General features: G+C 38.6%; 1 pseudogene across 1 annotated transcript; it reads right to left on the reverse strand.

Moving 5' to 3' along the window:
* Positions 1 to 2,016: 2,016 nt before the first annotated feature.
* LOC143545764 (kinesin-like protein KIN-14N) lies at positions 2,017 to 5,769 on the reverse strand (annotated as a pseudogene). The gene is made up of 10 exons (XR_013137489.1): positions 5,596 to 5,769; positions 5,377 to 5,521; positions 5,135 to 5,244; positions 4,953 to 5,072; positions 4,226 to 4,429; positions 3,941 to 4,150; positions 3,214 to 3,288; positions 2,968 to 3,114; positions 2,306 to 2,443; positions 2,017 to 2,225 (listed from the first exon to the last, which is right to left on the reverse strand). The product of XR_013137489.1 is annotated as a kinesin-like protein KIN-14N (transcript).
* Positions 5,770 to 21,160: the final 15,391 nt, after the last annotated feature.

The following is a 21,160-nucleotide window of genomic DNA, read 5'->3' on the forward strand; positions in this document are numbered from 1 at the left end:
GTAAGTCTGACTGACTGTACCATTTGGTAAAGAGAGAACTCCATGAAGAAAGGAGTTTGTGGATGCAACGTATGCACCACTAGTTTTGAGAAAAGAGAGAGTGAGATAACTCCAAGGGGGAGTTACGGTCGAGCAAGAGAACTCGATTGGTTACAAGCAAATAGAACTGGCTCCAAGGGGGAGTTTGTTAGGACATGAAATGTCACATGTATGTCCCCAGTTCTATCAGGTTGGTTCAACAAGAAACCAACGATCGTGAAACCAAGTTAACGTACTGAAAATGTCAAACAAAGCTGATTCGATCGAATCAGTCACTGATTCGATCGAACCAGATCTCATTCGATCGAATGAGATCTGGTTCGATCGAACGAGTCTTCGATATATAAACGTTACTTAGGAAATTTCACACAGGCTTTTCAACACAACTCACATTCACGAAAATCAGAGAAGCAGCAGCCTCCCGAAACACTCTCGAGCGTTCTTCGTGTTCTTGGTCGTTTCCTCCAATCCTAGGCGTCAAACACCTTTAGGAATCGTACCTACGTGTCCGTTGATCACCACCGAATCGCCGTGTTAGAGGATTCCGCACTCTAACACGTTACCACTTTGTAGGACCGGTTCGGGACTCGGTTTCCCAACGATTCACGGGGCAACGTGTTAGAGTGCGGAATCCTCTAACACGGCGATTCGGTGGTGATCAACGGACACGTAGGTACGATTCCTAAAGGTGTTTGACGCCTAGGATTGGAGGAAACGACCAAGAACACGAAGAACGCTCGAGAGTGTTTCGGGAGGCTGCTGCTACTCTGATTTTCGTGAATGTGAGTTGTGTTGAAAAGCCTGTGTGAAATTTCCTAAGTAACGTTTATATATCGAAGACTCGTTTGATCGAACCAGATCTCATTCGATCGAATGAGATCTGGTTCGATCGAATCAGTGACTGATTCGATCGAATCAGCTTCGTTTGACATTTTCAGTACGTTAACTTGGTTTCACGATCGTTGGTTTCTTGTTGAACCAACCTGATAGAACTGGGGACATACATGTGACATTTCATGTCCTAACAGTAACGGCTAAAAAACAAAGGGGTAACACCCCTTCAAGCGAACTAGGAAGGTATAGTGCAAATGATTACTCTACCGGTTTATCCGAAGAGAAATATGTCACTTTTGATGTTTTGGCTTGGTGGAAGGTAAAGGAAACCGAGTTTCCGATTCTTGCCACCATGGCCCGTGATTTACTAACCGTCCAAGCTTCTACGGTAGCTTCGGAATCCGCTTTTTCTCTTAGTGGCAGGGTAATATCGGTGAGAAGAACAAGACTAAATTCGGAGTCGGTGGAGATGTGCATTTGCTTAAAGGATCACTTGGACTCAATCGATCGCATTCAACACGTAACCACTCTCGAAGATGAAACACCACTTGATGTTCGAGTGCACGACGAACAAGAAGGCATTTCTACAAGTAATTCCGAGGAAGAAGTCGCCGCTCAATAATTATGACGAACAAGAAGGCTTTTCTAGAAATAATGTCACAACTTTATATTTATAAGTTTAATGTTTTGTTAGTTTATTTTTGAAGATTTTAAAACATGTAACCTTTTTTTTTGAACTTTTTAAAGTAAATAAAATGAATTTTATGTTAATTGTTTTTTTTATTTTTCATGTTATACAAATACGAATCGTAGTTTAGAATCCAAATTTGCAAACGAAAAACGAAAAAAAAAATAAATTTTTACACTGTAACCGGTTGGAACCGGTTACAGTACAGGAACCGGGTTAGGAACCGGTAAGAACCGGTTAGATAGGTTAGGGGTCCGAGGGTGGGAGAACCGGTTCGGTTCTCTAACCGGTTCGAGCCTGGAACCGGTTTAAAATGGGGTTTTGAATATAGGAACCGGTTAGGAACCGGTTCCGGTTCCTAGTCCCAAACCGTTTTGAACATCTCTAGTTACACGCATGATCACTATGGTGCAGCCATTTCACGGCTTTGGTCCCTCGGAAATTACACCTTAACACTAACTGGCGTTAAAAGGCCAGTTAATGTTGTGTGAAAAGACTATTACACCCTTTCTAGCCAAAATAAAAGCATTTAAAGACCAGGCAAAACGCATCACCTTATAACCATCCAAAGCACTCTGGACAAGCTGTGAAACCTCCACAAACACCTCCTCTTGTGAAGATTCAAGCACAAATACCTTATCAAACATGAAAGAATGCTTTTGTCCTTTTTCACAACAAAAAAACAACAATCAAATATAAAGTCAAGATAGTCAACCCTGCTAAAAAATTGAATCTTTATGGTACCATTTTGCAATAACTCAATGCCACAACCAATATTTCAGTTGTTGTAGGAAAAGAAACCGTCTTTGGTTCATTGTCAGCACCATCATCAAACAACATAGGTCGTACCCTGCAAAAAACTCTTATATTCCCTTTCAATTCCTGTGGAAAGAACAAAACCACGTTATATATAAATTTGTTGAAAATAAGCAAACAAATAAACAAACGTACCCAGTATAATCCTACTCATTTTATTATTATTATTATTATTATTATTATTATTATTATTATTATTATTATTATTATTATTATTATTATTTGTTACAAATAAACAAACAAATGTACTCAGTGTAATCCCCACTTATAACATACCTAGTATAATCCCACTTTTTATTAATGTTTTTCATTATATTGTTAAAAATAAAAAAACAAGCATACAAAGAATAATCCCACTCTTTTTATCATAAGTTGTTAAAATAAAAAACAAACAAACGCACCCAGTATAATCCCACTTATAAAGTACCCAGTATAACCCCAGCTTTCTCGTATTATTATTTTCATTATTATTTTATTAAAAACAAACAAAAGTACCCGGGACAATCCCACTTATAACGTACACAGTATGGACCCACTTTTTTATTATTATTTGTTAAAATTAAATACATTATATAGAACACAAAACTTACCAGTATCGTGTTATGCAACTTTTTACGCAAAGATTCTCCTTCAACAAGTTTTTGTTCTGCCTCGGCTAAACGAAGCTGTAAATCACAGTTAACTCTTTGTTGTTCTTCATATCCTGTTCTTATCTCAAATGCTGATAAATCAGACATCTATAACATGCACATAAATCAAGAATTAGTCAACAGTCAACTAGAAAAAAGTCAAACAACAAAGTGTCATGACTTATGTTCATAAAGAAAAAGTCAAACCTGTAGTTTATTCTCAGCAGCAGCAAGTTTTTCTTGTAATTTCTTTATTTGATCACTTTGTGAGGAACATGTTGCCTGCAGAAAAAAGAAGAATGGTAAATATATCGAAGTTAATAACATGTTGCCCGAAAACTTGGTTTTTGGGTTTTGAAACCATTCGGTTTCGGTTTCAGTTTTTACACTGGGTTCGGTTTCAGTTTTCGCTTTTTACAATGATTCGGTTTGGTTTTACCATTTGGACCAAAATAATGAATTTACGCCTAATTTTTTTGTTAACTAATAATTACTTAATTACTACACATTTGGGTAAAAAATTCTTTGGGCTACAATATTTGTTAAATTCTTATAAATTACTTAAAATCTGTTTTTTGGGTTTTCAGTTTACAATGACTTCGGTTTGATTTTGGTTTTAGCGGTTTTAACATTTGTGCATGAAAATTTTGGACTGGAAAAATGGCACGAATTTGGGCCTGAAACGCTGGGACTAGATTTTTTTCTTTAGTTAAAAAATAGTTACTTTATTATTACACACTTAGACCTAAAAGGCTTCAGCTGCACAATTACTTAAAATCGGTTTTTTTTCTTGTTGCGCTTCGGCTGTTTTGGCTATAGCAAAACCAAACCGAACCGGAAACTCAGTTTTTAAAAATATAAAACCAAACCATTGGTTATTGCAGTTATGGTTTGGTTTTATGCAGATTAAAAAAATAAAGTCAACAAACAGAACCTCGAGCTCGCTTGACTTCGTAGTAAGGCTCCCCAATTCAGCAACCAACTTCCCGGTCGACTCCTTATATTTCAACACTTCAACTGACAAATCTTGAACTTGTAACAACACACGATCACGTTCATCTCTCACTTGTTGTAAATTCAATCTTAAAGATCCAACTTCACTTGTCAATGCTTCTTTTAGCTTCAGTGTCTCATTGCTACTTGTCTAATATTACATATGTAACATATATTAATATATGAAAAATGAATGTAAATTGATTAAAAGATTAAAGATACTGACTTTAGCAGCAGCCAACTGGTCTTGCAAAGAAGTGCAGTAGCCCCTTAAGTTGCTGAGGTTCTCCAACACCACAACCTTTTCTTTTTCGACGTCTTTAAGGATTTTGTTTGCTTCATTAAGCTCTGATTGAAGCTTACTGTTGTATTGTTGTAAGCTCGTGTTGTATTCTTGCAGTCTCTTGTACATGTCGTTAAGAGAAGATATCTGAGAAGCAAATTATTTCAGAATGAAACACAGTTAGATTCGGTTACAAATCTTTTTCACAAAACGTCATTGGGCTAGAAATGCGCCCAACTTAAAATAGACATAACTTTCTGGAGTTACGGGACCCATAAAAAATGCGAAGTGTTTTTTATTATTATTGTTTTACCGTAAGACGTTTTTCCCCAAACTTAGCAATTTTAACTTACAGTAAATCACACTTTTTGTTCTTTAGTGTTTTTTATTATTATTGTTTTACCGTAAGACGTTTTTCCCCAAACTTAGCAATTTTAACTTACAGTAAATCACACTTTTTGTTCTTTAGCTTTATAAACTCGGGCATGAAACCTATTGGCCCGAAATAATAAATTTGGATTCAAACAAGTTCAGTTCGGTATAAAAAACCCAAACTTAACCATTAGTTATTAGTTCAGGTCAGCTATTTCAGTTTTGGTTCGGTTAATCAGTTATTTCTGTAGCACGGATAACAAAAGAACATATTTCATCAAGATCATATATAAATAACCTTTTGATTTGCACTTGAACACTCTCTTTGATTCTTTTCAAGTTCTTCCAACATGGACACGTGCGATCTCTCTATAGACAACCGGGCCTCCTTCTCTTTTGTTAATGATTCCATCGCAGCCTGCGATTCATTTCACCATTAAAACCATGAACTTCAACCAGGATCAAGATTCAAACACGTACCAACTTATCCGATTCTTCTTTTGCAGACTTGTCTTGTAAAACTGTGCAATTCTTGCGCAACTCCATTATTATCGAATTCAGTTCATCTTCCTTTTCACTCATTAGCATTTCTACAACCAGTAAAGTAGCAAAAACAAGTTTCAATTACATAAACAGGATCAAAAAGGACGAATAATGTTGTTGAAATTTGAGGTGTGCATGGAACCGACCCACAGACACCCTGCTCGAAATTACAAGTTCACCTGTATCTTTGCATTTGTTTTCTGCAGATTCCAAGGCCTTCTTACTCTGTTCTTGATCCACCAAAAGCTCCCTTTCATGTTCTTCAAACCATTTGACGCACGTTCGAAGGCGCTTTATATAATCATTCATCACATCACATTTCTCCTAAAAAAACACCCTCAAAATTAACATCATCCATTAAAAACAATAATAATAATAATAATAATTAAGAAACCCACCTTGTATGTAAGCGTATTCTTGTTTTTAATCCTCTCAGCCAACAAGGCAGCAACATCATCTCTCGTAAACTCAAACCCACCACCGCCACAGTCCGACCCGGAAACGCTACCCGGGCCATTAACAACCGACAAAACCTGACGTGGATTTCGACCATTAGCCACCGGCTTAACCATCTTATTCTTGTTCTTGATCACCACACAAACAAAGAAGCAGTTAAAACCCACAAAGAAAAAGAAAATTAGGGTTGTGTCAAGTGGGACCCATGATGGATTGTAATTAATTTGAGTTTGAATGCTTGTGTTTGCAGGAAGGAAGGAAGGAAGGAAGGAAGGAAAGAGCTGACAGAGCGTAAATGGGGTTTTTGAAATTTGAATACTATTATTATTATTGTAACAAAATACCAAGATTTTAGATTATTATTATTATACCGTTGCTTGGAATTATTATTACTATATTTTTGGGTGTTTTTGATTCTTGTCATTTTTATTTTTATAACTAAATGGAGAGCCGGTTAATAATAACATTACAAAATAGCCCCTTTTCTTCTCTTCCAAATGGAGAGCCGGAGACCCTTTTTCTTTTTTTATTCTTTTTTCAAACGGTCAACAAAGGAAGTCTAGTTACCCGGGATGGCTCGATGGCTAAAGGCGATAACATACGTCTGCGATTATAGACAGTGATGGGAAAAACCCGTCGCTCGAAGACTCACTGTAATGTTAAGATCGGATTCAAACTTGAGACTTTATGACCTCCGGTGTAAATCTCCACTTCCTCTCTAATACTAGTACAACAAAAATTCATTGCAGACTTTCTTTTAAATGTTATTTTAGATGTTACTTTTAAAAGAAAACAAGGCGATACTAATATATAAGAAAAACATTATTGAAACTTAAAATTTATATTGAAACTAGTTTAATTTATAGATAAAATATATATTTCAATAATTCTTAACGTACCTTAACGTACAAAAATATTTATATTTACGAAATTGATTCGTGAAATCAGATCACAAGACCTTCGTATCCTCAATAGGTGTAACATCCCCAAAATTTCGATCCAAATTTGACAACTTATTAAAGTTGAATGATCAAAATTATTCTTAAAAATAAGTAATAGAAAATTTTAAATAAGGAAATAAAAATATCCCATAAAGAAGTTCATCCCATATTTAAAAAATGGGAAAAAGAATCCATCACACATGGAAATATGAAAGAAAGTGGAATCATTCCACACAGATATAAATAAGAAAGATAAAACAAATCCCACATGGAAAGTAAAAAAAAAAATTAGAAGCTCTTTATAAAGAGAGGAGTTTCCTTAGTAATATTCTTTTATGCCTAGCATGCACCTAGTGGTCCTAACGCTCGGGTGATGGGCGAAGGGCGCAATGTGGCGCTTTGATGGCGCACTTCGTACGCTCGCATCGCTGCGAGCCGTTTGAGAGCCGCCTTATTGTTTTTGGAAAGTGGAAGCAAGACCAAGATACGGCAAGTTTATTAAAGTAAAGGGATCAAAAATGAATATTCTAATATCTTAGCCCATCGCGATACGCGACGGGCATAGCCAAGGAGCCATCACGTTACGCAATGGCTGTCTCACCAAATCCCAGAAAGGGCGGTGTCGCGATTCGCGGCGGCCCTAAACCTTAGGCCATCGCGATACACGATGACCAGGTTAAGTAGTCGTTGACGTGTGTCCGCCACGTGGCAGGCCACGTGTCAACACGCGGCAATCTCTGAATATAATGAGTCATCGCGGTACGCGATGACCCTTTTGAGAAGACCGTCGCGATGCGTGTTGGGATGCAAAATTAGCATATATAAAGGAGGATCACGACACATTCCCCTTCACACCAAAATCACTCTCTTTCTCTCTAGTATACTTTCTCTACCTCGTTTTCCGTGACGTCAGCCCGACAATCGTTATCTCGTAACCCGTGCTCTTAACCAATGAATCCTCGAATTTCGTGCCACCCGAAAGTAACCCGACATTCTATCTCGAAGCACGTACACGACGCGGCCTCCACCATACGTTGTCTTATTTTTTGCGTGCCAACCTCAAAGTGTGTGTCAAGCCCGAAGTTCTAACGATATAGATTCTAGTACGCGACATAAAATAGAAGTGCTGCTCGTACAAGCTTAGGCGTATAAACTCCGATACCCGTGTAAGGTAGGGGTTCGGCTTAAATTATTATTTTATTATATTTAATTTCTTAGACCCTAGTCGAGGGTATAACATAGACATTGATTGATTTATGTACATCAAATTATACATCTTTTTAGCATCAAATAATCTCTAAAAAACTGCAACTTCTATCAAATAACATTGCACAGAAGGCTACTTATCATAATAAAATGCAATTTCAGGTAAACCCAAGCCTCAAACGAAGAAACAAGCGAAAGGACGAAGAAAAACGGAAGAAAACACAAGAAAAGCAAGAAACACTCCCCCATGCCTCAAGAAACACGCCCCATGCTTCTGAACACAAGAAAAGACAAAAATCTACAAGAAAAAACAAAAACTGTGAACAAAAGCATGGGACCGTGCCTCTTGACCACGGGCCATGGTCACCCTCAGCAAAAAGACAAAATAATTATGGCACATATCAATAAAAGCACGGTGGCGTGCCTACCTAAGCACGGAGCCGTGCTTCACCCTCCATACTCCCTATAAATAGTGGCTCATGTTGCATTGATCAAGTGTGCCTTGAAGAGAATTCTATACGGTTTTCACTTATAAAAACACCCACTAACACTCATATTGAAGATCCAGTGAAGAGTTTGAAGGCTTTGAGGTCATCATCATCAACCATCATCAACATCCATCCACCATCATCATTAAGAAGGGAGATTCATCCACATTTGGTTCGATTATTCTAGTTTAATCATGTGTTTGTTATCATCATCCATTCTAATGTTCATAACCATGCTCATTATGAGCTAAACTCCATTTACCATCTAAAATCTATGAAGAAGCTTTGTTTTACTTGATGATTATATAAAACATGTGATTTAGTTTAGTAAAGTACATGGTTATCTTGCAATTATCTTTTGATGAGAAATGTTTCACCATCTTAATTCAACAATTCAAAGTTGGTGATTGTCAATACGTTCATGATCGATTCATGTTCTTGAAAGATAGAAATACTTTGATAATTCATCGAAACATGGATCCTTATATTGTACTTAGAAATGATGAGATATAAGTTATGATCTATTTCTCTAGTTTTGGTAATTCTGAAATAACATCGCTAACACGATTGCTTAGGTTATCATGCTAGTTAAAGAAATCATATGTTAAGAGAATGTGTAAGTATAACCTACTTAAATCAACCAAGGGGAGGTTGTGTGACTAAACTATAAACACTTGAAGTTGTTAGAATTGGTATTTGAGAAATCGAAGTCAATCATAATCTTTCTACTTTACTAAACTACTTGTCAACTCAAATTGACATTCTCGTGGTAGCATGACATTAGGAAATGGTTGACTTTAAAATACGCATGCTACTTTCTTTTATGTCATAGGATATTCTCACTTAGAAATGAGGGGCTATTCTATCATATATTCTTACGGCAGGTTTATCACGTGTTTATTTAATAATCATCAAGGAACAATGGAGTAGATTCTTGATCTTAGATGTTAACCTTCATATAATTGAACTACTTGTTTAGAATTTCTCTTCTTGGTCACCTATATATTATATATAAGTATTATATTTTATAAAAAGCTCAAAAATCAACCCCAATATGATTAAAACCTCTGATTAAAGTAAAACGACGGTTAATTATTAGAAACATTTGTGTCCACGGATCGATACTTGGTTCTTACAAATACTATTCTACATATATGATAGGTACACTTACCTATTTTGTGTGTGTTTTGTCTTTGTAGAAATCACTTTTATAAATTTAAAACACGATCTTGTGCAAAAGCTAAATATCCAATCCACTATATTTTACAAGCTACGCGCGCACGACCATCATGTTTTTGGCGCCGTTGTCAGGGACACGGTACGTTTTTAAGAACGATCTAAGTTTTAATTTGATCATTGTCTATAACTATACAAATTTTTAAATTTTATTTTTTTTATTACTAACTATTAAACTATATAATTTTTCGGCTAGCCTAATTTTAACCTTTATTTACCTAACCTTTACTTTAGCTTAATTAACTTAGACCTTTAGTTTCGTTTTTAAATAGTTTAGCCTAACTCGTAGTTTAACTTTAACTAACCTTTAGCTTAACCTTAGCTAACTTTTACTTTAGTTTTAACTTTGATTTAGTCCCATGTATGTCCTCTACTTCCGAGTCTGAGCTTGTTTCTCCAAATTCTATACTGGAACGAGTCTTTCGTCGACGAGCACGTAAACGGACTGCAGAAACCGCCGAAGCAATCAAAGACGAGTCGGTAGACGCCACCACATCAGGAGAAAATCAAACAGAAGAAATGATGGCGGCCCAGAAAAATGAGCCGAGCATGAGCCAGTATGCCAAGCCAACTCTCGAAGGCTACGACAATGGAGTGGCTCCACCCGAAATCACCAAAATTTCAAAATCAAATCAAGCACCATTCATATGGTGGAAAACTCAGTTCAATTTCATGGTCTCCTCGACGAAGACCCTCTTTCTCATATATCTCGATTCTTAAGAATCTGCGGAACCTTTAAAATACAAAACTATTCAGAAGATCAAATCAAACTCTCTTTCATTTCTCTCTAAAGGGACAAGCCCTGGAATGAATATAATCTCTTTCCTCTGGCTCCATCACCACTTGGGACCAGATGGTTGAACAGTTTCTCCTCAACTATTTTCCACCTGATAAAACGGCCAAATACCGAGCCAGCATTACCGGATTCCGGACCGATGATGATGAGTCGTTACACGCAGCATGAGAGAGATACAAAAATCTTCTGAGAAGATGCCCACATCATGGACTGAGCATATGGTTGCAAGTACAAACTTTTCTTTGACGCACAATCCGGTCAAAACAAGCAGGCCATCGACCAAATCGCCGGTGAAGACCTGGGATCCAAATCTCCAAACGAAGCATTTGAAGTCTTGGAGAAAGCAGCAAAGAAAAGTTTCGCTTACAACCCACCAAGATCTACTCCAACCCATAAAGGAATACACCACGTCGATTCCAACACTCTTGTCACAGCACAGCTTGAAGCCCTTTCTAAAAAATTCGAACAACTTCAAGTCAAGTTATCAAAAACCAGAATCACCTGTGACACTTGTGGAGGAAGTCATAAGACAAGTGACTGCAAACAAGTCATCATGGTTATGGAAGAGGTCGATTTCATCGCTAGACAGAACAACGCTTTCAGCAATAACTACAATCCAGGATGGAGAAACCACCCGAATTTCAGCTGGAAAGACGGAAGTAACACTCAACCCTTACCTGGATTTGAGAAAAGACTGATGAATCAATCCTTCTAGCCTAAACCTCAATTCCAAGACCAAAGTTCTAGTAGCCATCAAAACCCGAGCTACTCAAAGATCGAAGAGATGTTAATCGAAATCATGACCAAAACAAATGAAGCAGAGAAGAAGGCCGACTCAAGATCTGTTGATATCAGCGGAGTGTTGTTAAAACATGAAGCCGACCTCAAAAGTCAACAAGCATCATTACATAATCTAGAAACTCAGATCGGACAAATTCCCCGACAATTATCCGAAAGACCACCCGGCACTCTTCCAAGCAACACAATCACCGATCCGAATGCAACAGCTAACGTTGTTACACTCAGAAGCGGTACAACCACTGTTGCCTCATCAACTTCAGAACCAGCTATGGAAAAGGAAGCCGCTAAGAAGCCATAAGAAAAACTAGTTCCAACGGCACCCTACAACCTAAGGAACCAGTCAGAACCTATATTCCACCTATTCCATACCCAGGAAGACTGAAGCAGGAGAGAATGGAAGCACAGTACGGAAAGTTTTTAGAACTCTTCAAACAACTCCACGTCAACATACCTTTTATCGAGGCCATCGCTCAAATGCCAAAATATGCCAAGTTTCTCAAAGAAGTGCTGACAAACAAAGGGAAGCCGGAGGAGCTCTCGCATGTCACCTTGAGTGAAGAATGTTCAGCTGTTATCCAAAACAAGCTACCAACAAAGATGACCGATCCAGGGAGTTTTACTATCCCTTGTCTGATAGGAAATTTGTCTGTTAGCAATGCCCTGGCTGACCTAGGAGCTAGTATTAATTTAATGCGTTATGCGGTCCTTGAAAATCTAGGGATAGGAGAACCGAAGCCCACCTGCATGAGCATTCAGTTAGCTGACCGATCTGTTAAATATCCTCGGGTTGTTGAAAACATGCTTGTCAAAATTGACAAATTCGTTTTCCTATAGATTTTGTAATTCTAGACATGGAAGAGGATAAAAGTATACCTCTGATTTTAGGAAGACCCTTCTTAGCCACTGCAAAGGCTATTATTGACATTTGCACCGGAAAAGTCACTCTCAGGGTCAATAACGAGGCAATCACTTTTGACATAGGAAAATCTATGCAATATCTGCAACATCACGATGACATGTTATATTGTGTCGACATCATAGATTCTATCGTGAGCTACTATATGCGAGATTCCTCTATCACTAACCCGCTAGAAACACAAGTCCTAACCAAAACCATCACCATACCCATTTTAGAAAACGAAAATCTCAATGCTGACTATCACGAAGCATCAGAAGTAGTATGTGAGATCACCAAATGTAATGAAAAATCAAAACCATCAATTGAAGAACCACCAGCCTTAGAGTTAAAAGTACTTCCGACCATCTCGAATACTTCTTTTTGGAAAAAGACTCTCAACTCCCAGTGATTATTTCATCTCACCTTTCTAAAGAAGAGAAAGGCGAACTTCTTCAGGTTCTTAAAAACCATAAGAAGGCTATCGCATGGAAGATCATGGATATCAAGGGAATCCGTCCTTCTTGTTGTACTCATAAAATCCTCATGGAGGAAGAGTACAAACCCGTGGTCCAACATCAAAGACGTCTTAATCCCAACATGCAAGATGTGGTGAAGAAAGAAGTAATCAAACTCCTTGATGTCGGATTAATCTACCCAATCTCAGATTCACCTTGGGTTAGTCTCGTTCAAGTAGTATCCAAGAAGGGAGGAATGACAGTTGTAATGAACGAAAAGGATGAGCTAATACCAATGAGAACCATCTCAGGCTGGCGAGTCTGCATTGACTACTGGAAACTTAATGACGCCACAAGAAAAGATCATTTTCCACTTCCTTTTATTGATCAAATGCTTGAACGTTAATCTGGAAAAATGTTCTATTATTTTCTTGATGGATTTCCGGATATTTTCAAATTCCCATAACTCCTGAAGATCAGGAGAAAACCACTTTTACATGTCCGTATGGGACCTTCGCCTACCAAAGAATGCCATTTGGACTATGTAATGCTCCAGCCACCTTCAAAGATGCATAGTGGCCATCTTTCACGAAATTATCGAACACTCTATGGAAGTATTCATGGACGACTTCTCAGTCTTTGGAGACTCTTTCGATCATTGCTTAAAAAACCTTGACAAAATGTTAGCCAGGTGTGAGGAAGTAAATCTAGTGCTCAACTGGAAGAAATGTCACTTTATGGTTAAAGAAGGCATTGTTCTCGGCCACAAGATTTCTCAAAAGGGACTAAAAGTTGATAAAGCAAAAATAGAAACTATCTCCAAACCTCCGCACCCAACTTCAGTAAAGGCCATTAGAAGTTTTCTAGGTCACGCAGGATTTTACCGTCGTTTCATAAAAGACTTCTCCAAAATCGCTAGGCCCATGACCAAACTTCTGGAGAAAGACGCACCATTCGTCTTCTCTGAAGAATGTGTTGAATCATTAAACATATTGAAAGACAAACTTGTCAATGCACCAATCATGACTACACCCGATTGGACCCTTCAATTCGAAATCATGTGCGATGCAAGTGAATTTGCAGTTGGAGACGTACTCGGACAACGCAAAGAAAAGCAGTTTCACCCAATTTACTATGCCAGTACAACTCTTAACGATGCGCAAGAAAATTACACCACAACAGAAAAAGAGTTACTAGCAGTAGTCTTTGCATTTGAAAAATTTAGATCCTACCTAGTTCTTTCCAAAACCATAGTTTACACCAACCATGCCGCCATACATTACCTCTTCGACAAGCAAGATTCCAAACCCATACTTATCCGATGGATTCTACTACTCCAAGAATTTGACATTGAAGTTAAAGACAAGAAAGGAGGAGAGAATGTAGCCGCATACCATCTCTCACGCTTAGAATGCCCAGCTTCAGAAGAACATCCCAAGGAAATTATCAATGATAATTTTCCACATAAAGTTCTCATGAATATCCAAGCAGTCATGCAGGAGAAAGATGAAAGCCCTTGGTTTTCTAACTTCGCAAACTCTCTAGCTTGTAGAATCCTAAGAAAAGGGCTTACTCATCAACAACGGAAGAAATTCTTCTCCGACCTTAAGTTCTACTTCTGGGAAGATCCTTACTTGTTTAGGATAGGTGCCGATCAGGTTGTTCGTAGGTGTGTAGCAGGAAAGGAAGCCTTAGATATTCTCAAACACTGCCATGAAGGACCTATTGGTGGACACCACAGTACTGCCACCACGGTCAGAAAAGTGTTTGATGTAGGATTTTTCTGTCCCACCATATATAAAGACACACATGCTTTGATCCAAGCATGCGATGCTTGTCAAAGAGTCGGAAGCATATCAGCCAGGAATGAGATGGTTCAAAAAGGCATTCAAATTTGTGAAGTATTTGATGTATGGGGAATAGATTTCCTGGGTCCATTTCCTAACTCCTTTGGAAACAAATACATCCTCGTAGCAGTCGACTACGTGTCTAAATGGGTAGAAGCACAAGCTCTTCCCACTAACGACGCTCGAGTAGTTGTACGGTTTCTGAAAAAGGTTATTTTCACAATTCGGTACTCCAAAAGCCCTAATCAGCGACAGAGGTACTCACTTCTGCAATGCTTTAATGACCAAAGTCTTGGCACAATATGGAGTTTTCCACCGACTAGCAACGCCATACCACCCTCAGACCAGTGGGCAAGTAGAGGTCTCGAATCGAGGAATTAAAAGGATTTTAGAAAGAACCATAGTGATGAATCACAAGAATTGGGCAGAAAAATTAGATGACGCTTTGTGGGCCCTTAGGACAGCCTGCAGAACCCCCATAGGAACAACACCCTTCAAACTTGTTTATGGGAAAGCATGTTATCTAACAGTAGAACTAAAACACAAAGCTTACTGGGCTCTTAGAGCAGTGAACTTTGATCTAATGTCCGCCGGTAAGTACCAGGAAGATCAAATTCACGAGCTAGAAGAACTAAGAGCATTGGCATATGAAAATTCCTGGTCTTACAAAGAAAAGACTAAACGTTTACACGACTCCCATTTAAAAGGAAAAAAAAATTAAAGTTGGCGATCGTGTACTGTTATATAACACATGTTTACGTCTTTTCCCATGAAAATTGAAATCTCGTTGGACAGGTCCACACATAGTCGAATCAGTTTTTGACTATGGGACAGTTGAGATTTCAAATTCTGATGGCCACAAGTTCAAAGTTATATAACACATGTTTACGTCTTTTCCCATGAAAATTGAAATCTCGTTGGACAGGTCCACACATAGTCGAATCAGTTTTTGACTATGGGACAGTTGAGATTTCAAATTCTGATGGCCACAAGTTCAAAGTTAATGAACATCGATTAAAACCATACATTGATGGACCATTCGAAACCGTCTCGGAGGTACTAATCCTCCACCAGAACTGATGAACAAATTGAAAGCAGGGTCTGGCCAAGACCCTGATTAAACTAGGCATTGTAAAAAAAATTAATAAACCACGTGGCGTGCCTCAAAAAGCATGGTATTGTGCCACATTGGGCGGGCCGGAATCTTCGCTGCAAAAATCTCAGTCAGACTGGTTTGTAACAGAATTGTCAAAGCAAAAACGCGGGACCGTGCTTCTAAAAGCAAGGGGTCGTGCCTTGCATCTGGTTGGCTATAAAAGGCACCCCTTTCCAATGCATTCCTTGCACCAACCAAAACCAAAACACTCTTATCTGAGAATTAGACATGCCTACTGAAATGAGTAATGCAATTCCCATTCCTCGACAACCGAGAAACGATGCTTGACATGTTTCCAAAACCGAGCTTCTCTTAATGAACATGAAAATGGAACTTCGAAACGTTAATGAACAACTCCAGTTTCAAGTTCTCGGCTTCACGTACTTTCCACCACCAGGGCCATTCTGTGGATGAGAACCTTTTAGGGAAATCTAGGAACCTTAGTTTTCTGTTTTCATGTGTTGGTGCATTTTGTGACCGTCGCTATGCAATTCTGATCAGCGGAAACGAAGTACGAAGTTAGAACAACTTCGCCATAGGCGAAGTTATAACAACTTCGTCGTAGGCGAAGTTGTAACAACTTCTGCCATAGGCGAAGTTAGAATAACTTCGCCATAGGCGAAGTTATAACAACTTCGCCTACTGATGCCCAGGCCCGAGAATGTTTTATATATATATACGTGTGTCTTGTTTAGGTTTAGGGAATCCAGAAATTAGTGTGTGTTTTGAGTAGTTTGTTTGTTTAGAGAGAGTAAGAGACAAGGAGAGTCGTGTGAGACGACCCGAGGTAGAGCTCACCTCGGGTCAGTCGTGTTTTCTGTTTGGTTACGGTATGTAACGTGTTTGTTTGATTATTATATAAGAAGCTGCAGATTTGATTATCCCGTTCTTGTATTTGTTCGTGTATTTGTTCGTGTACGTGTTTGTGTTCTTCATCTTTACACCAATAAACGAGTCTAGGAGGATTCCGCACTCCTAGACCTCGTGCGGATCTCGTATCGATCGGCGACGCCCCGGGGGGACCTACATCATGTGTATACAAGTGCATTAGGCAAATGCTGTTAGGAATTTCGGGCTTAACCCGAATATTATATATTTCTAGGAAAACCGGGCTTATCCCATATTTGTTCTAGGACTTTTAATTTTAATGAAAAGTAATTTTTAGGATGATATAACTCTTAATTAACATACTAAACATCATTCTAAAAATTCCGACTCTCGCGTTTGGCTGAAAAATAAAAGAAAATTTCAGTGACAAAAAGCATGGGCCGTGCTTCTTGAGGCACAGGGCCGTGGTCACCTTAGAATCTTCAGCATGATACGCGCTGACTCCGTACAATTCTCTGAATTAGAAATTCCCCTAGCAACAAGGGGGCATGCTTCTAAAAGCATGGGGCCGTGTTCGACTTTCCAGTCTCTATATAATGCATGCAAAAACTCACTATTCTATTCACACCAAACACAAAATTACTGAAATGGAAAGCAAGAAAGTTGAATGGAGGCCAGTGAGGAAAGGCAAACAACATGATTCTTCCTCAAATCTTGAGGAGGAGGTCATGAGGCTACAATGTATCATAAGGGACCAAGTCGAAAGCAACATCCAAACCGAAGCTTGCGTAATCGAGCTAATCAACAAAGTCAAACTACTGCGGTTTGAAAACTTCCATGTTGTGTACAACCACAACAAGGATGTGGCCTTCAAGCTCAACTATCTTAACCGGAAATCGCAAAGCTCGACAAAAAGCTTTTCGAGCTCTTGAAGGTTAAACGAGCCCCACCACACATTTAAGACATGTTTGGGAATGGTGGTCATTGAAGTCCCGACTTGTCTTGTTTTAAAGTTGCTCTTGCTAGTGTTATGTTTTATGATCCGGAATTGTTGTTGTATTTTCCTTTCTACTATGTTTAACTATGATCTATGTTTTAATGAAATTTAAGACTTTTAATTACTGTCTTAATTCTAAACCTCAAAGAAAATCAGTTAAAAAAAATGAACCAGCTCGACAAATAAACAGCATAAACAAAAGAAACTGTCTGCCTCGTGCAGCACGGGCCATGCCTTTAAAAGCACGGTGCCGTGCTTTTGAGTCCACAACAGTTACGATTTTAAAACTAATAAAATAACATTTTCAACCACTTAACCCTAAAAACAAATTCGTTCTTCATACCAAACAGCCGAACATTCATCAATTTCACTAATCTTTGAATCAATTCTTTGAATTCCAACCGAATGTATGTTAATTTAACAAAACTGTTGTTCGATTTCATCTTTCTAGGTCTAGATTAACCCGAAAATCTCACCAATTGATTGAATCGGGTTTAAACTCGAAAATTAGATGGGTTATCCGGTTAGATATAAGATAATGATTTGTTAGATAGGTTTCGTAATAATCTTTGATTGGAAGAAATCACTCGGGTTCGGATCTTGGTTAAAATATATAACAAATGAAAACCCAATTGAAACAACCGGGTAGAAACGCAGGTTCGAGTCTTGATAAGTTTAAAATTAGGATTAAAAACACGAACCGTGCTTTAAGCAACACGAATTGTGGTCACCTTTTGGTCAACAAAAAGTCAAAATTGGAAGAACCTGAAGAACAGTAGCAGCACGGGTCGTGCTTTTAAAAGCACGGCGCTGTGGTTTTCTCTCTGTTCCAGCATATTGATAATTTTCGATACATTTTGACTAATTTGAATACAAATTATAGATGGCCGAGTATGGGGACGACATTCATGCATTTCTGGTCTTTCCCGAGCGTGATGCAATGAATATGTGAGCCCAAGCCAGATTTACCTACCTCAACAAACGATTTCTAGAAGCGAACTTTTATGCATGCAGAGACACATTAAGGCAATTCAACCAATGGAACCGGTACAAAACCCTTGTTAGAGGACCGTGGAAGCGAGTTTTTGGTCAAACAGGAGAGGCTGTATTTGAACTGACAAAGGAATTCTTGGCTTATTTCTCTACAAAGACCAAGAATCCGAAGATGTGGGATGAAGACGCCACTTAATTCAGATGTGGGGATGAATGGCACACAACATCTTTCACCCAACTTGGGATTTTGATTTGGGAATATACACAGCTGAGGAAACAGACAATGAAATCTTGTTCAGATCAGGGACAACATTTGCAGATGAAGATGGTGATGATGATGCTGAAGCTGGAAACACAACGTTAGAAGCATGGAAGCAAATGAGCTACGGGACCGAAAACTATAATGCAAGCATTTCAAAGAGCACGGCACTACGTGACCACTTATGAGATTCATTCACCGCCTTCTCAGTCACACTGCCACTGCTAGAGGTCAAAGTGAAGGGGTTGTTAATTTAAGGGATCTCTGGGCACTGTATTGCATGAAGAATGGCATCCCGTGCAACATCACTTATTTATTCTGCAAGCTGTTCACGACAAACGCAAATGCCAAAGGGAACACACCGATATTTGGCAGGGCATGGATCTATAACCTCTATGGATCCTATGATGTAGACAGAGAAGGGACCTGAAGCCCAGATCCAATTGCTCTTAACCTTGATTTTTGTAACAGCATGCAGATGGTTCAGCGAATTGGTCAAAACCCGGATGTGTGGAGATTTTGTGATGCTGATAACCAGGTTTGGGAACATGAGGACCCGGCAAAGATTTTACTCCAGGATGTGCCCGAGAGGAGAGGAGGATCACCGCCCAGACAGAGCTGTCGCCACACCTACCATTAGAGAGGAGGCCCATATTCATCAGGGGCCGGCCCCAGCTCATCACATGATAGCCGATATTATTTCGAGGGCCTATACGGCCTAATTTATCAGTTCTCAGCAAGAACCACCGCCTCGTTTGACAGGATCACAGAGAAGATGGCTGCCTCCGATGCACTGCGGGCAGCCGAATATGCAGAAACAAGGCGAGAGATTGATCGTTTAGGATATCGCATGGACAGGCAGTGGGGACCATTTAACCTGGACACGGGAAACTAATGAGCAGCGACACTGGTAGGTCAGGGTATGGGCATGCATGGGTTGGTAGTACTTTCATGACATTATTATTATTATTATGTTTGTTTGAACAATTTACTTTATGCCTTTTGTTTGTGTGGTTGGATACTTTTATGGCCGTGGGTGCAAAGACATTATTAGTAGGTACTTATTTAGCCTGTTTGGGGCAAGGGATGGATGATTCCATACCCAATTTTTAGAAAATTATGCTTAGTTGTTTGTGGTTGTTTGCAGTTTTATATTATACAGGTACAAAAACAGGAAAACGGACAATAAACAGGGGACGCTCTGTCGAAATTTCGTTAACTCATAGGGAAGTACCTCTCCATTTTAACCCACCATACTTAATTAGAAATTTTATTTTTTATTGAATCTTTTCACATTGAGGACAATGTGAGATTCAAGTGTGGGGAGGGGAATTACTTGATGAATTGCTTGCTCAAACAATTATAAAAATTTTCTAATCAAACCAATTTTTTTGTAGCAAACAAAGACTATTTTTATAACAAAACCTAGAGAAAAATCCAAGAAAATTTTTTGCAAATAACCAACTACTAATCTACTATAACCAAAGAAAAGTGAAAAAGTAAAAAGAAGTTTTGTAATACAGAGAAGAAATTTATGCAGAATATGGCGTTTATACACAATTCCTCCGTTACTGTGAGATAAACCTCATGCCATATAAATATTTTTTCGGAAGATTTGAGTGAGTCATATGTTTCGTGTGATTTAGAACTTGTCGCAAATATTCATTTCAAGACCGCACGAAGCGTTGTATAAAGAAGAAGGTAATGCTTTCACCATTCACTCAAACCATTCCCCAAATTACAAAACCCAAAAAACTTAACCAAAACCTTACCACCTTATCCATCTCACCGGTAAAATACAACACTAGTGTTTTACCGGCAGACCCTAAAGAACTGTAAATGCATTCTTTCGATTTCAATTTCCTTTGCTGCATACATTTAGCGAAACCTAGGTTGCCTCTAGGACTTAGGGAGAGAATTTTTCTCTTTAGCAATGACGTGAGGAAAAAATGGCGCCAAGACGAACAAAGACCACCATTTTGTGGAGTTTCCAAAAGCGCAATGAAAAGATATGAACGATGCTTAGGTTGCGAAAACTGGTCCCACGAAGAAAGATGTAGAAAAAGTCAAACTCAGTCTCAGCATGAATATACCGAACTAATGAGGGTGGGGGCTATTAGGCTCAAAGCCGAACGATCCATTAGAGTTGGAAGTTATGTTCAGAACAGGATTGAGGAAGAACTAATCCACATCCTCGACAAAACTGATATTGACGATCTAACCTTAAAAGAGTCATTAGGATTGTTTTTAAAACAAAATAAAAAAAATATAGCAATCGGGAGAAAGGAGCTAACCGTTGAAGACATCTTAAGACCCCCGACGATCAGCAAAAGTTGTATTTACCATTCTCGTTAACCTAAACCCTTGAACCACCACAAATACCAATATCTCTACTTACACAAAACCAACCCATATTACATTCTGATCTATGCAACCCTTCACAAAAGTGGAGATTAGAACTTGTTATAAGCTTATTTATCACAGGTTACATTTTGGCTAAGAGTGTCCACATACATACATCATACGTATGATCAGATATAAAACTGAGTGTGAGTGAACGTTGTGAGAACGTGACATTTTGCATAAACGTAGGCTCAAAAAAAATA

Source organism: Bidens hawaiensis, unplaced genomic scaffold, assembly GCF_021521415.1.
Source record: "Bidens hawaiensis isolate Kalapana, Puna unplaced genomic scaffold, B.hawaiensis_p1.1 tig00014035_1, whole genome shotgun sequence".
NCBI classification, from domain to species: Eukaryota; Viridiplantae; Streptophyta; class Magnoliopsida; order Asterales; family Asteraceae; genus Bidens; species Bidens hawaiensis.